Source organism: Felis catus, chromosome B3 (assembly GCF_018350175.1).
Source record: "Felis catus isolate Fca126 chromosome B3, F.catus_Fca126_mat1.0, whole genome shotgun sequence".
NCBI classification, from domain to species: Eukaryota; Metazoa; Chordata; class Mammalia; order Carnivora; family Felidae; genus Felis; species Felis catus.
In genome coordinates, this window is record NC_058373.1 from 119,750,151 (window position 1) to 119,763,777 (window position 13,627).

The following is a 13,627-nucleotide window of genomic DNA, read 5'->3' on the forward strand; positions in this document are numbered from 1 at the left end:
TCTAGGCATCTAGGCCTCCAGGCAGTGACCTAGATGGTAATCACAGAGATGAGGTGTCTTGGACCAGGACGGTAGCAAAGCATCAGATCCTGTATAGATGTTGAATGTGGAGCCAGTGGAATTTGCTAACAGACTAGATGTGGAGCACAAAGAGAAATAAAGTGTCACTGATGATGACTCCAACGTGTTTGGCCTGAGTGAGTTGAAGGATGAAATGGCACGAGCTGAGTCAGAAGGACCATAGAGGAACAGGTTTGGTGAGAGATATCAGGAGCTCAGTTTTGCATGTTAAATCTGAGACAATTATGAGACAACTAAATGAAGATATTGACAAAGCCGTGGGTAAATAAGCCTGGGGCGTCAGTGGAGAGAGATCTGGACTAGAAATAGAAAGTTGATGGCTGTCAGTATGTAGATGGATGAGCTCCGAGAAGTGAGTGTAGACAGAGAGGAGGAGGGGGCCAAGATCCGAGTCCTGGGACATAGCATGAAGAGCCTGGGGTAAGAGGGGAATCAATAAAGGGAGCAAAAGGAGGGGCACCTGGGTGGCTTAGTTGGTTAAGCGACCGACTTTGGCTCAGGTCGTGATCTCGCAGTTTGTGAGTTCGAGCCCCGTGTCGGGCTCTGTGCTGACAGCTCAGCCTGCTTTGGATTCTGTGTCGCCCCCTCCCCTGCTCACACTCTGTGTCTCTCTGTCTCTCAATAATAAATAAACATTAAAAAAATTTTTTAGGGGCGCCTGGGTGGCGCAGTCGGTTAAGCGTCCGACTTCAGCCAGGTCACGATCTTGCGGTCCGTGAGTTCGAGCCCCGCGTCGGGCTCTGGGCTGATGGCTCGGAGCCTGGAGCCTGTTTCCGATTCTGCGTCTCCCTCTCTCTCTGCCCCTGCCCCGTTCATGCTCTGTCTCTCTCTGTCCCAAAAATAAATAAAAACGTTGAAAAAAAAAATTAAAAAAAAATTTTTTTTTAATAAATAAAGGGTGCAAAAGGAGCAAGCAGTGAGATAGGAAGAAATCTAGGGGTGTGTGAGTTCCTGGGAGCCAAGGGAAGAAAGTGTTTCTAGGAGCCGGGAGAGGTCAGGTCACACAGCAATTATTAGTAACACAGAGGCTTTCAAGATCTTGATCAGAGCCGTTTCGGTGGAGCCCAGGGAGAAAAAGCCTGGTTGGAGTGGATTTACGGCAGAGGACAAGAGGAGGAATTGGTGACATTAACGATGACACCTCTTTCAAGGAGTTTTGCAGAGAGGAGAGAAATAGGACAGTGGCTGGAAGGAGAGATGGGGTCAAGAGAGGGTTTCTCAATATAGAAAGAATAACAGCGTATCTATAGGTTAATGGCAATGATGCCGTATAAAGTTTGTTGGGGCGCCTGGGTGGCTCAGTGAGTTAAGCGCCAACTTCGGTTCAGCTCATGATCTCATGGCTCTTGAGTCTGAGTCCCACATTGGGCTCTGTGCTGACAGCTCAGAGCCTGGAGCCTGTTCGGATTCTGTGTCTCCCTCTCTCTCTGCCCCTCCCCTGCTTGTGCACTCTCTCTCTCTCTCTCAAAACTAAAATAAACATTTTTAAGAAAAGATAAAGTTTGTTAATGTAGGCCACAGGGGGAGAATTTCTGGAGCTGGTCCTTAGGTAGGAAGGTGGGGGCAAGATTTCATACATGGGAAGGGATCGATTTTAGAGACGAGAACCCTTGGTTCATCCATGGTGGTGGAGGAAGGCAGTGTCCGTGGACAGGTGCTGGCAGGTGGGTACCCCGGTGATGAGAGTGAGTGCAAGTTCCCTTTTGATTGTCCCCATTTCCTCAGTGACATTGGCATCGGCATTAGTTTTCCAAAACGTGGGTCTGCTTATGCCCCTCCGTGGAATCAGTCTTTGCTAGCTGCCTGTTGAATATAAGGTGCAGCTGCCTCCCCTCCTCTGGAGCCACTGTCCTCAATACTCACCATTGCCACTGAGCTGTCCTGGGCGCTGTGTCAGGTCTCTGCCCTTACTCCTTACTCTTCCCTCTCCCCGGAAAGCCCTGCCCTCCTTTTTCTACCCGACACACCCCTATTCCTTTTCCAAAATCCAACTGAAATGTCACCCCCTCTCTGAAGTAATCAATCTTCCCCTTGAGACTGTGAGCTCCCTCCTTGTGTCTCCAAGTAGTGCCTGATTGCCAATTGTCACCAAATAGATATTTGCTGACTCGGTTGAATAAATTGTTCTGTATGCACTTCATTTAGACTGATTTTCATCTCTTCATTAGAGGTACATTATTTCAGATCTTTCTAGCATCTAAATGGAACAAAATCAATACAGATAGATGATAGATAGATAGATAGATAGATAGATAGATAGGGCATAGAACCATCAACGTCACCAAATCTCCCTTGTGGGTTATTTAAGGCATTGTTTCTGGGGTTCCATGTAGTCCGTATGCTCCAGAAGGCAGAACTACTAGGGTAAGATATGGAGTCTGTGTGCTTAATGAAGCAACAATCAGCGGGAATGTCTTGAGACCAGAAACTAGAAATCTAGCCAAACACCACTGCGGTTGGACACCCAGAGATGTTTACGCCCATCTCTGTAGGACAATCATGGAAACTCTGCATCTGGGCAGCTGAGAAACAGGAAACCTCTGTGCTGGGCCAGCAAGCCACTCGGAGCCCTTCACCGGGGTGTGGCATATGAAGCAGCAACACTTTCTGTTTAAAAATCAACTGGCAGCGCACTCACATTTACAGACAGAGTAGCGATTGCCACAGCCCTTTAAAAATAGCTTTACTGCTTTTCGTAGATGATGAAAGCAATAAAGAGTCATTTTACTTCCCAAATATAGAAATGTATTGAGAGGAAAAGAAAGAAAGAGAAGAAAGAAAGAAAGAAAGAAAGAAAGAAAGAAAGAAAGAAAGAAAGAAAAGAAAGAAAAAGAAAGAAAGAAAGAAAGAAAAAGAAAGAAAGAAAAAGAAAGAGAGAGAGAGAAAGAAAAGAAAGAAAGAAAGAAAGAAAGAAAGAAAGAAAGAAAGAAAGAAAGAAAAGAAAAAAAAAGAAAGAAAGAAAGAAAGAAAAAGAAAGAAAGAAAAAGAAAGAGAGAGAGAAAGAAAAGAAAGAAAGAAAGAAAGAAAGAAAGAAAGAAAGAAAGAAAGAAAGAAAAAGAAAGAAAAAGAAAGAGAGAGAGAGAAAGAAAAGAAAGAAAGAAAGAAAGAAAGAAAAGAAAGAAAGAAAAGAAAAGAAAGAGAGAGAGAGAGAGAGAGAGAGAGAAAGAAAGAAAGAAAAAGAAAGAAAGAAAGAAAGAAAGAAAGAAAGAAAGAAAGAAAGAAAGAAAGAAAGAAAGAAAGAAAGAAAGAAAAAAGGAAATTCACGGTTAACATTTTGGTGCTTGTCATTTTTTCCACACTTTTTTCTCTGTGTACAGAAAACTCACATGATTTCCCCTAATTATATCAGTTTTTGAAATGGAATTATAAATACATAGTCCTATAACTTCCTTTTTTTTTTTGTCTCTCATGTTAATGAATACCCATCTGTAACAACATTGTAAAAGCTGATGATATTCCACTGTATGTATATATCATAATTTATTTAACAAATTCCTTTTTGATTAGACAGATTTTTTTCTTATGTTGTCACTGGTGTAGCAATGTAGACAAGATAGTATGGAGGTGGAGAGTGCGGACTGCAGAGCCGGACTGCCTCAATTTGAATCCCTAGGGCCACTTACTTAGCTTTGTGACCTCTCTGTACCTCAGCTTTCTCATCAATAACAGGGAAATAACCACAATACCTGCTGTTATTATAAGGTTGTTGTAAGGATCCAATGAGTTAACCCATTTTTAGACCAGTTCCTGCCATATCATAAATTACTGGTAAGTGTTAGCTATTGTTATTATGAATAATATTGGGATGAACAGTCTTGTCTATATCTCTTAGAACTTACACTATTTTTTCCTTAGAATGCATTTCTAGAAGTAGAAATTCTGGATCAAAGACTGGGCATGTGTTAAACTTAAAAAAAAAATTTTTTTAATGTGTATTTATTTTTGAGAGAGAGAGAGAGAGAGAGAGAGAGAGCGCAACAGGGGGACAGACACAGAATCTGAGGCAGGCTCCAGGCTCTGAGCTGACATACAGAGCCCAACGCAAGCCTCAGAACGAACCGTGAGATCATGACCTGAGCGAAAGTCAGACACTTAACCGTCTGAGCCACCCAGGTGCCCCAAACTTTTATACTCATTTCTCAACTGCCCTCCAGAAATGTACCAACTGATTGGTAGTGGAGTTGAGAGACTGAAGGAGAACTTTCGATTTTTACTCTGTATATTTCTGTATTAACTGAAATTGTATAAGGATGTATTCATGCGTTGTTTGTATATATACTTCTAAATAGCCAATTTTCTTTCTTACCAATATATCTATAAAAGAACACATATGCCCTCATCCTCACCAACACTGGGCATTGCCAGCCTTTTAAATCTTTGCCAATATGGTGGGTGAAAATATTATCTCAACATTTGAACCTCTGATTCTCAGCAATCTGGCGTATTTTTCTCATCTATTGGAGGAAATACTTATGTGCTATGTATTATGAAACTTAAACATGTTTATACCATTTGAGTTAATGATTCTATGTCTAAGAAGTGAAATCAAGAAAATGATGCCATACCCACAGATTTATGTCAAAAATGATCATCCCAGCATTAGAATAGAAACTGATTAAATATAAAGTATGGTATTATCTATGTGATGCTATATTATGTAATCATTTTTCAAAAAATCATGTTTAGGAAGAGTTTATAGAACATTATTTTATAGTATATAGTAAGTAGGGAGAGAGAAGAATGCTTTTGAAAATACAAAGGGAAAAAGATGCGAAAGGAATATATTAAAATGTTAACAATAATTGTTTACAGATGACGGAACTGTAATTTTTTAATGGGTAATTTTTTTCTCTATTTTTTTCTTTTTACTTTTCGGTATTTTCCATATTTTCAATGGGTATGTTTTCACTTTGTAATTTAAAAAAAGCAATCTTTGCCCTTGCTAATTTAATTTTTTAATTTTTTTAAATGTTTATTTATTTTTGAGAGAGAAACAGAGCATGAGTAGGGGAGGGGCAGAGAGAGAAGGAGACACCGAATTCAAAGTAGGCTCCAGGCTCCGAGCTGTCAGGACAGAGCCCGATGCCAGGCTCAAACCCATGAGCCCCACAAGCCATGAGATCATGACCTGAGCCGAAATCGGTTGCTTAACCGACTGAGCCACCCAGGCACCCTGCCCTTGGTAATTTAAAACTTGCCTTTATGGGAAAGGCTATGCATGTGTGGGGACAGGGGATGTATGGGAAATTTCTGTACTGCCTGCTCAGTTTGGCTATAAACCTAAAACTGCTCTAAAAATTAACAAAATTAACAAAACTAATTAAATTAACTAACTAAATTAACAAAACAAACGAACAAAACCTGGATTTTCTCTCATTGACTCTTTCTCGGGTATACATTCCTGGACACCAGACATACAAAACTCCACTAGAGAAGCAAATTGAGCTACAAACGAGCACAGACCACAGGGCTCGTGAGATAACTATAAAGTTATGTAGGATTTTACAGCTAGGAAGCGTAAAATAAGAGTTAAGTGGAATTTCAAGTAAATAATAGGCCTAAGAAAGAAACTGTGTGTCTGAAGTGGTAAGAGGCCGGGGTGGAGGTGGGGGGGTACCGGCTGAAAAGACAGCCAACGTCCGTGGAATTTTCAGCCGCACAGATCGCTTCGTAGCAGGGAAGCCCTTCTCCCTGAGAGTCCGTACCCTTCCAAGAAACCTTCCTTGAGATCTCCCAAAGTTCTGCCCAAGGAGGCAGAGGGAAAGGGCAGCCCACAGAGCCCTAGCTAAAGTAAGACCAGCAGTGTGCAGGCTGTATCTTTCCTTCTGTGCTGTGCCCACGTTTAGGGAACAGCGAACGCCTCTGATACACTCCAGCGGGGCCACCAGAGAACCAATCAGTAAAGCAAGGCAGACTATGAGGGCCTTAGATAAAACGCACCACGCAAAGTCCAAGAGATGCCAGTTCACTCTCATGGCTGCCACTGACGCTAAATCCAGATTTGTGAAAGAAGGTTTATTGTTATTTCCTTGTTAAAGTTTCTGCCAGGTTTTTGTTGAGAACACTTGGCATTTCTCTTCGCACAATTTCTTTCGTTCGTTTCCTAGACCCCGCTGGATCCCAACGGGACCAGCCTTGTGCCTAGCGGATAACCATCAATAAGATGATTGGAGAAACATGGAGGAAAAGCCTTATCCTGAAACAGCCTCTCGCATGCAGACGTCACAGGGTCTCGGGGTCCACCACCGGGATTCATGCTGTGATCACACATTATATATGATACAGTATTCCTGAACAGCCTCTCATCCAGGTACTTACCAGGCCTAGCAAACTTTAGCTGTCAATGTAAACTTGTTCGGGGGGTGGGGTGGGGGCACATTTCAAGGTCATATAGCATTTTCACGCTTTACTAAGGTGTTTTCATGTCCAACCTCATCTCTGTTTCATTCTCTGGGAGCCCCCTGAATCCTCCCCATGCGGGTATGGGTTGGGAATGACCCTGTCCGTCTCTGGTCCAGCCCTGAGCAGTTCTCCCTGCATTGGCTGATGGTGGAAATGGGTAGAGGAGGTCAGTGTGACAGCCCAGTCCACACAACCCCGTCATAGACAGGCATCAATACAACCAAGTCAGAACCCTGTGGCTCTGCGTCATTGGTGGCTGTGAGGATGATCCACGGGGTGTCAGACCTGGATCAGACTCACTAGCTCTTACCTAAGTTAGCTTTGCCTCTTTCTCCTCTCAGTTTCTTCATCTGTAAAAGGGAATTGACCACAGTGCGGTCTCCCAGATCATCGTGCCTGCCGTCTCCAGCACTGACAATAGGCACTCCTTAATTCCTCTAGGACGGGTCTGGGAGGCCCCACAGCCCTGGAACTTTCTTTAGCCCTGCAGGGGACTCGGGGATCATCTGGCACAGTGCACGGTTTCCAGACTTTTAGATGTCAACCATTAATAAAAAGGAAAACAAACAAAAAATTGGACCAGCCAGAGAGGTCTTGACATTTTACTTGCAGGTAAGAGCCCCCCAAAATAAGTGTATAAGACTACAATCCACCATCATTTTTATTTCATAAAAGAATCTTAACCATCCTGTTTTTTTTTAAGAAAAAAAGGAGGAAGGGCATAATACCCAAATAAGTTTAGCTTTGTAAAAAAAAAAACTCTTCACGATGTCTTTTTTTTTTTAATTTTTTTAAAATTTATTTTTGCGTGCGAGAGAGAGAGAGTGAGGGAGGGGCAGAAAGAGAGAGGGGGACAGAGGATCTGAAGCAGGCTCTAGGCTGACAGCAGAGAAAACCAATGAAAACATCACAGACCAGTACTAGGGAACCTCAGATCTTCATGCGTTGGATGAGGCAACCGAAGCGTAGCAAGGTGAAGTGACATGCCCAAGGTCACAAAGTGGCTGCAATGTCTCATTCTATCTAGCGAAACACTTGTGGACGTGAGATCCCCTCCTGTGGCCCAGACCGGTGCCCTGGGCTGGGAGTTAGGAGGTCTGGGCTCTTCTACAGCCATTTGTCCTGAAGCCACACTTTCTGCCTTTTCCACTTGTCTAAAACGGGGATGAAATCATCCCGTCACTCAAGACTGGTGTGAGAACCTGATGAGAGAAGCGTTTTAAAAGTGCTCTGGAGATGTGTATCAGGGTATGAGAGTGAGGTACTAGGAGCGAAAAGTCCTGCCGTCCTGCCTGTGACTTGCTCACTTGCTCGAAAATACTTCCGCCAACAAAAACAGGTGGAGCAAATATGGCACCATATTAACCATGATTAAATCTACGTGGTGGGTATTGCCAGGCTAGCCTCCCCACTTTTCTACATACTTGAAAATTTTCTTAAGCATTCCATCATTTTTTTTTTTTTAAGTGCTCTGGCAAGGTAAATGGAAGGGGACGGTATTACTCACAGAGAAGACGCCCTCAGGGAGATCCAAGTCCTGGGCTCTGCGGCCAGGTGGGGTCTACCACCCCAGGAGATGGAGCAGCCCACTCTTCACCAGCCCGGGGCACAAAGAGCCATGGTCAGGAAGTGATTGGCTTCCTCCCCAGGCAGGCCTGGTGCCTGTGGCCGGGTGAGGGAAGCCTCCCGCCCACCCCTTCTCAGTGCAAGGCACCATCTGACAGACCCAGCCCTGCAGCGGCCACCGGCAGTGGGGACCTTGGGGGCTGCCTAGCGCAGCCAACCGCTGTGGGGGGCTTATGAATATGCAGATAGAGGCCAGAGCTGGTTGGCTGCCACCCGCCCCCTGCCATCTCCTACCCCCACCCCAACTTAGATGCCCAGAAAAGCCAGCCGAGAGACCTTCCTGAAAGGCCATCTCTTCTGCCTTTTCTTAAAAATTGGGGGACTTAATTACCCAGCTTCTCCCATTGCACTCACTGGCCTTCGGGGAGCTCCTGACCTCTGCTTCCAAATTCCCCAGCGAGGCTGCTCCAAAGCGAACATCATTCTCCCTGTGCCTCAAGCATCCTGAGGATACTAAAACCGGCTCGGCACCAAAATATGGCATCTTGGCTGTGCGGGAAGGAGTGGCTGTGTGGCTTCTCCTTTTAGCAGAGGTCTAAACACTGTTGGGGAGGCTGTTTGCTGGGCCAAAAGCCTCCATCTGTGACAGAGCTGGGGAGAACTCACTGGCCAAATCCACCTACCCCCAGACATCACTTGAATTTTGCCATCTTCTCCTCCTTCAGTTTGGGAAGTGGAGTGTATGTTATGATATACGGCAATGAGAATCAATGAACTACAGCTCAACTCAACATGGGTAAATCCTCAAAACGCACTGTTGAGTGAAAGAAGTAAGTCACAGAATGATACAGATGCTGTGATCCCAGTTACATTACGTTTAAAAATAGGCCCAACAATGTCTACATTTTTATTGAGTTTCATCCATCCATTATTAATTACAATTGAACAGAAGGGTATCTGGGTGGCTCCGTTGGTTAAGTGTGTGACTTCAGCTCAGGTCATGATCTTGTGGTTCGTAAATTCGAGTCTTGTATACTTAGTTTGGGGGGCTCTTACCTGCAAGAAAAGTGTCAAGACCTCTCCAGCTGTGCTGACAGCTCAGAGCCTGGAGCCTGCTTCAGATTCTGTGTCTCCCCTCTCTCTCTGCCCCTCCCCCGCTTGCTCGCGCGCGCGCGCGCGCGCGCGCGCGCGCGCGCGCGCGCGCTCTCTCTCTCTCTCTCTCTCTCAAAAATAAATAAACATAAATAAATAAATACATAAATACATAAATAAACATTAAAAAAACTTAATGGAGAGATACACAGATAGATGGAATCTAGGTATTATGGATAATACAAAGTAAATATAGGATATAGTCTCTATTTTAAGAAGTCCAGAAGATGGAAAGATAGGCTATATAACCCAGCCATCTACCATCTGGTCAATAATATTAAAAAAATATGTAAACAAGGATGTGAGTGTGTAGTTCAGACCACACGTATGAATATTGGGGGCATTTCAGGTAAGAGAAAAGAATATTGTGTGTGTTATTTAAAGTAGGCTGCCTCCTCCATTGTGTTTTTCATAACTGAGCTATTTATCCTTTCTAGAAGCAAAAATTTTTTCTTATATAATTTGAAAGTAAATACATATTTTCCTCAATTTAAAACATAGGCAAAATAAATTTAAAGTTTAAGACACATGCGTATAGAAACTATAATGGAAGGGAGAGCATGGGTTAATATATAGTTGAGCCTGGCAGTGGTTAACTCTAGGGGGACCAGCAGGGAAAGACACATAGGGCTTTTCCATTTTAAGCTGGATGGTGAATGTGGGTATTCCTTTTACTATTTTTTAAAAAATAATACACATATATTTATATACCCTTTTGAATATATATTTTACAATTAAAATGTTTTTTAGGGGCACCTGGGTGGCTCAGTCGGTTAAGCGGCCGACTTTGGCTCAGGTCATGATATCTCGGTCTGTGAGTTCGAGCCCCGCATCGGGCTCTGTTGCTGACAGCTCAGAGCCTGGAGCCTGTTTCGGATTCTGTGTCTCTCTCTCTCTGACCCTCCCCCGTTCATGCTCTGTCTCTCTCTGTCTCAAAAATAAATAAACGTTTTAAAAAAAATTTTTTTTAATGTTTTTTAATTCCCTTTTGAAATTAAAAACAAAACAGATGATCCAGTAATCACACCACTGGGTATTTACCCAAAGAATATGAAAACACTAATTCAAAAGGATACATGCACCCCTATGTTTATTGCAACATTACTTACAACAGCCAAATTAAGGGCGCCTGGGTGGCTCAGCCGGTTAAGTGTCCAACTTCGGCTCAGGTCATGATCTCACAGTCTGTGAGTTCGAGCCCTGCCATCGGGCTCTGTGCTGACAGCTAGGAGCCTGGAGCCTGCTTCGGATTCTGTGTCTCCCTCTCTCTGCCCTCCCCTGCTCATGCTCTGTCTCTCTCTGTCTCAAAAATAAATAAAAATATTTTTTTAAAAAACCTTACAAGGGCGCCTGGTGGCTCAGTCGGTTAAGCGTCCGACTTCAGCTCAGGTCACCATCTCACGGTCCGTGAGTTCGAGCCCCGCGTCGGGCTCTGGGCTGATGGCTCGGAGCCTGGAGCCTGCTTCCGATTCTGTGTCTCTCTCTCTGTCTCAAAAATAAATAAACGTTAAAAAAAAAATAAAAAAAAAACCTTACAATAGCCAAATTAGGGAAGCAGCGCAAGTGTCATCAATAGATGAATGGATAAATGGTATATATAGTGGAAAATATACATATATATATAGTGGAAAATATGTATGTATACATAGTGGAATATTACTCGGCCATAAAAAAGAACAAAATCTTGCCATTTGCAACAACATGGGTGGATCTAGAGAGTATAATACTAGGTAAAATAAAACCAATCAGAGAAAGATAAATACCATATGATTTCACCCATGTGTGGAATTGAAGAAACAAAACAAAGGGAAGAGACAAACAAAAAAACAGACTTGTAGCTACAGAAAACAAACTGAGGGTTACCAGGGGGGAGGTCGGTGGGAGGATGGGTGAAACAGGTGAAGGGGATTGAGTGCGCTTATCTAGGTGGCTCAGTCTGTTAAGCATCCAAACTTGGCTCAGGTCATGATCTCATAGTTTGTGAGGTCAAGCCCCGCATCGACCTCTCTGCTGTGAGCACGGAGCCCACTTCAGATCCTCTGTACCCCTCTCTCTCTCTGCCCCTCCCCCACCCATTCTCTCTTCCTCTCTCTCTTTCAAAAATAAATAAAAGTTTTTTTAAAAAAACGAGTGCACTTAGGGGCGCCTGGGTGGTTCAGTCGGTTGAGCGTCAGACTTCAGCTTTGAATTCTGTGTGTGTGTGTGTCTCTCTCTCTCTCTGCCCCTCCTCCACTCATGCTCTGTCTCTCTCCTTCGGAAATAAATAAACATTAAAAAAAAAAAGAGTGCACTTATCTTAATGAGCACTGAGTGATATATAGACTTGTTGAATCATTATATTGTACTCTCGAAACTAATGTAACACTGTATGTTAACTATATTGGAATTAAGATTTTTTAATGTAAAAAATAAATAAATTCCCTTTTGAACTTTGCCACAAACACAAGTTTATGAACTTACATACATAACTCCTGTCCTAATAGATGATGCTATGTCCTAGGAGGCTCTAAATACAGAAGAGGGTGAGAGCTTATTGGGTTGGAATTTGGACTTCACAGAAGCTCATTTATGAGTCTCAAGGAAATCGATTTCAACCTTTATCCTCTGAGACAGACTTTGCATTCTGCTGTACGTGTGTGTGCGCACCAGCACGTATATGTGGGTGTTTAAAACCGTAACATCTGAGATTAACTTGGGTGATCACTGAAACTCCAGGAGAAATGCTTTGCCACACATCATCTATGCCTGAACTTCTAAACTTTAGATAGGAACCTCTCAAATGAATTACTTAAAGTGGAAACAATTAAGTAGCTGTCTAAGAAACATTAAAACAAAGTGAAGCAGCATTTGAGGTTCCTCCACTCTTTTTTATTTTTGTAATGTTTGCTGATTTTTAAGAGAGAGAGAGAGCACAAGCGAGGGAGGGGCAGAGATATAGAGGGAGACACAGAATCTGAAGCAGGCTTCAGGCTCTGAACTTCCGGCACAGAGCCTGACACAGGACTCGAACCCACAAACCATGAAACCATGACCTGAGCCAAATCGGACGCTTAACCCGACTGAGCCACCCAGGCACCCCATAGCTATCGAAGAAATACTAACAGCAAACCCTGCAAGGGATTACTGTTTTGGGACTCTTTAGCTGCATCCAGAAGTCTTATAAGCATGGCAGTATTTAGTAATTCCATTTGTATTTACTGAGTACCTACAGCATAGCAGGCACTGTGTTCTGTGCACAGGATTCAGAAGAATAGAGTCATCTCTCCTCCTTCTGCTCTGTCCAGGAGAGGAGACAGGAAAAAAAGGACATTATAATGCAAAGGAGAGACACAGGCACAATGCTTTGGAAGCACAGAAAAGGTATCTGTTAACTCAGATTATTAGGAAAGGGATTCAAAAGAGACTCACATGATGATTAGAAGTCCCTAGGCAACTAAGAGGTAGGATCAGCCCACGCCAAGATGGGAAGGAGTGAAATAGCACACCGGGGCTATTGCCAGTGGTGTGGTAAGACGAAAGCTCAACATCAGTGAAAATCAGGGGGGCGGGGATCACAACATAGCCAAAGGCCAGGTTATCAGGTGCCTGGTCAAACTGAGGAGTTTGGACTTCATCCTACTGATAGGTTGAAGCAATTGAAAAACTTCAATCATAAGAGTGACAGGATTAGATGTGTGTTTCAAAAGGATCTTTGACATGGAGGATGGGTTAGAGAAAGCGTGAGTGGAGGCCCAGGTCCCTTTTGGAAGCTTTTAAAAGAATCCAGGTGACGAATGCTGAAGACTTGATCAGGGGCAGCAGCTGAGCAAGAAGGTTTTCTCTATTTCTCGTTAGGGCTTCTGCCAATCCTTGCAGGATTGAGGTGGAAGCTTCCAGAGTTTAGGTGAGTGAAGGCACCATAAAGGTGCCTGCAGACCGGGCAAGATGACTCAGCTGAAGCAACCAACATGAACAGGCATTAGTGGCTCATTCATTCATTCATTCATTCTTAATTCCACCAAAGCTTATAGGAAACCTTTTCTATTAGGAAGGTGAGCTATACGGTTGAACATTCAGGGGCCTGGGCATTGAAGGGGAGGGAAAACTAAAGAGGGGTGGTGGTGCTATGTGCTTTCACTTTGAAGGTTTCACGCAGGATGGTTAATACACACCTACCTATGCCAATCTCTGTTCCAAGTGCTGAGATACAGCAGTGAACAAGACAGACAAGGTCCCTCATTTCGTGGTTTGTATTCTAGGGATAGAGTGACTAAGGAACCACCTCCAAAATGCATAGGATGTATAGGGTTACAATTAGCTTGGAGAGAATTTGAGCAGGACGAGGGAAGATCAGGACATGTTGCAGAAGTAAGGCTACTTGCTGATCTTCGTCTGGTAAAAGGGCAGTGGGAACCTTTAGAGGTTCCTTGGGGCTGCTTCTTTGTTC

General features: G+C 43.6%; 1 long non-coding RNA gene across 1 annotated transcript in view; it reads left to right on the forward strand.

The window, feature by feature from the left end:
- Positions 1 to 9,223, forward strand: part of LOC123386148 — a 15,910-nt gene extending 6,687 nt beyond the window's left edge. The window contains exon 3 of the long non-coding RNA XR_006599801.1: positions 6,189 to 9,223. This is a non-coding gene — a long non-coding RNA (uncharacterized LOC123386148). The remainder of the gene's footprint in view (positions 1 to 6,188) is intronic.
- The last annotated feature ends 4,404 nt before the right edge of the window (positions 9,224 to 13,627 follow it).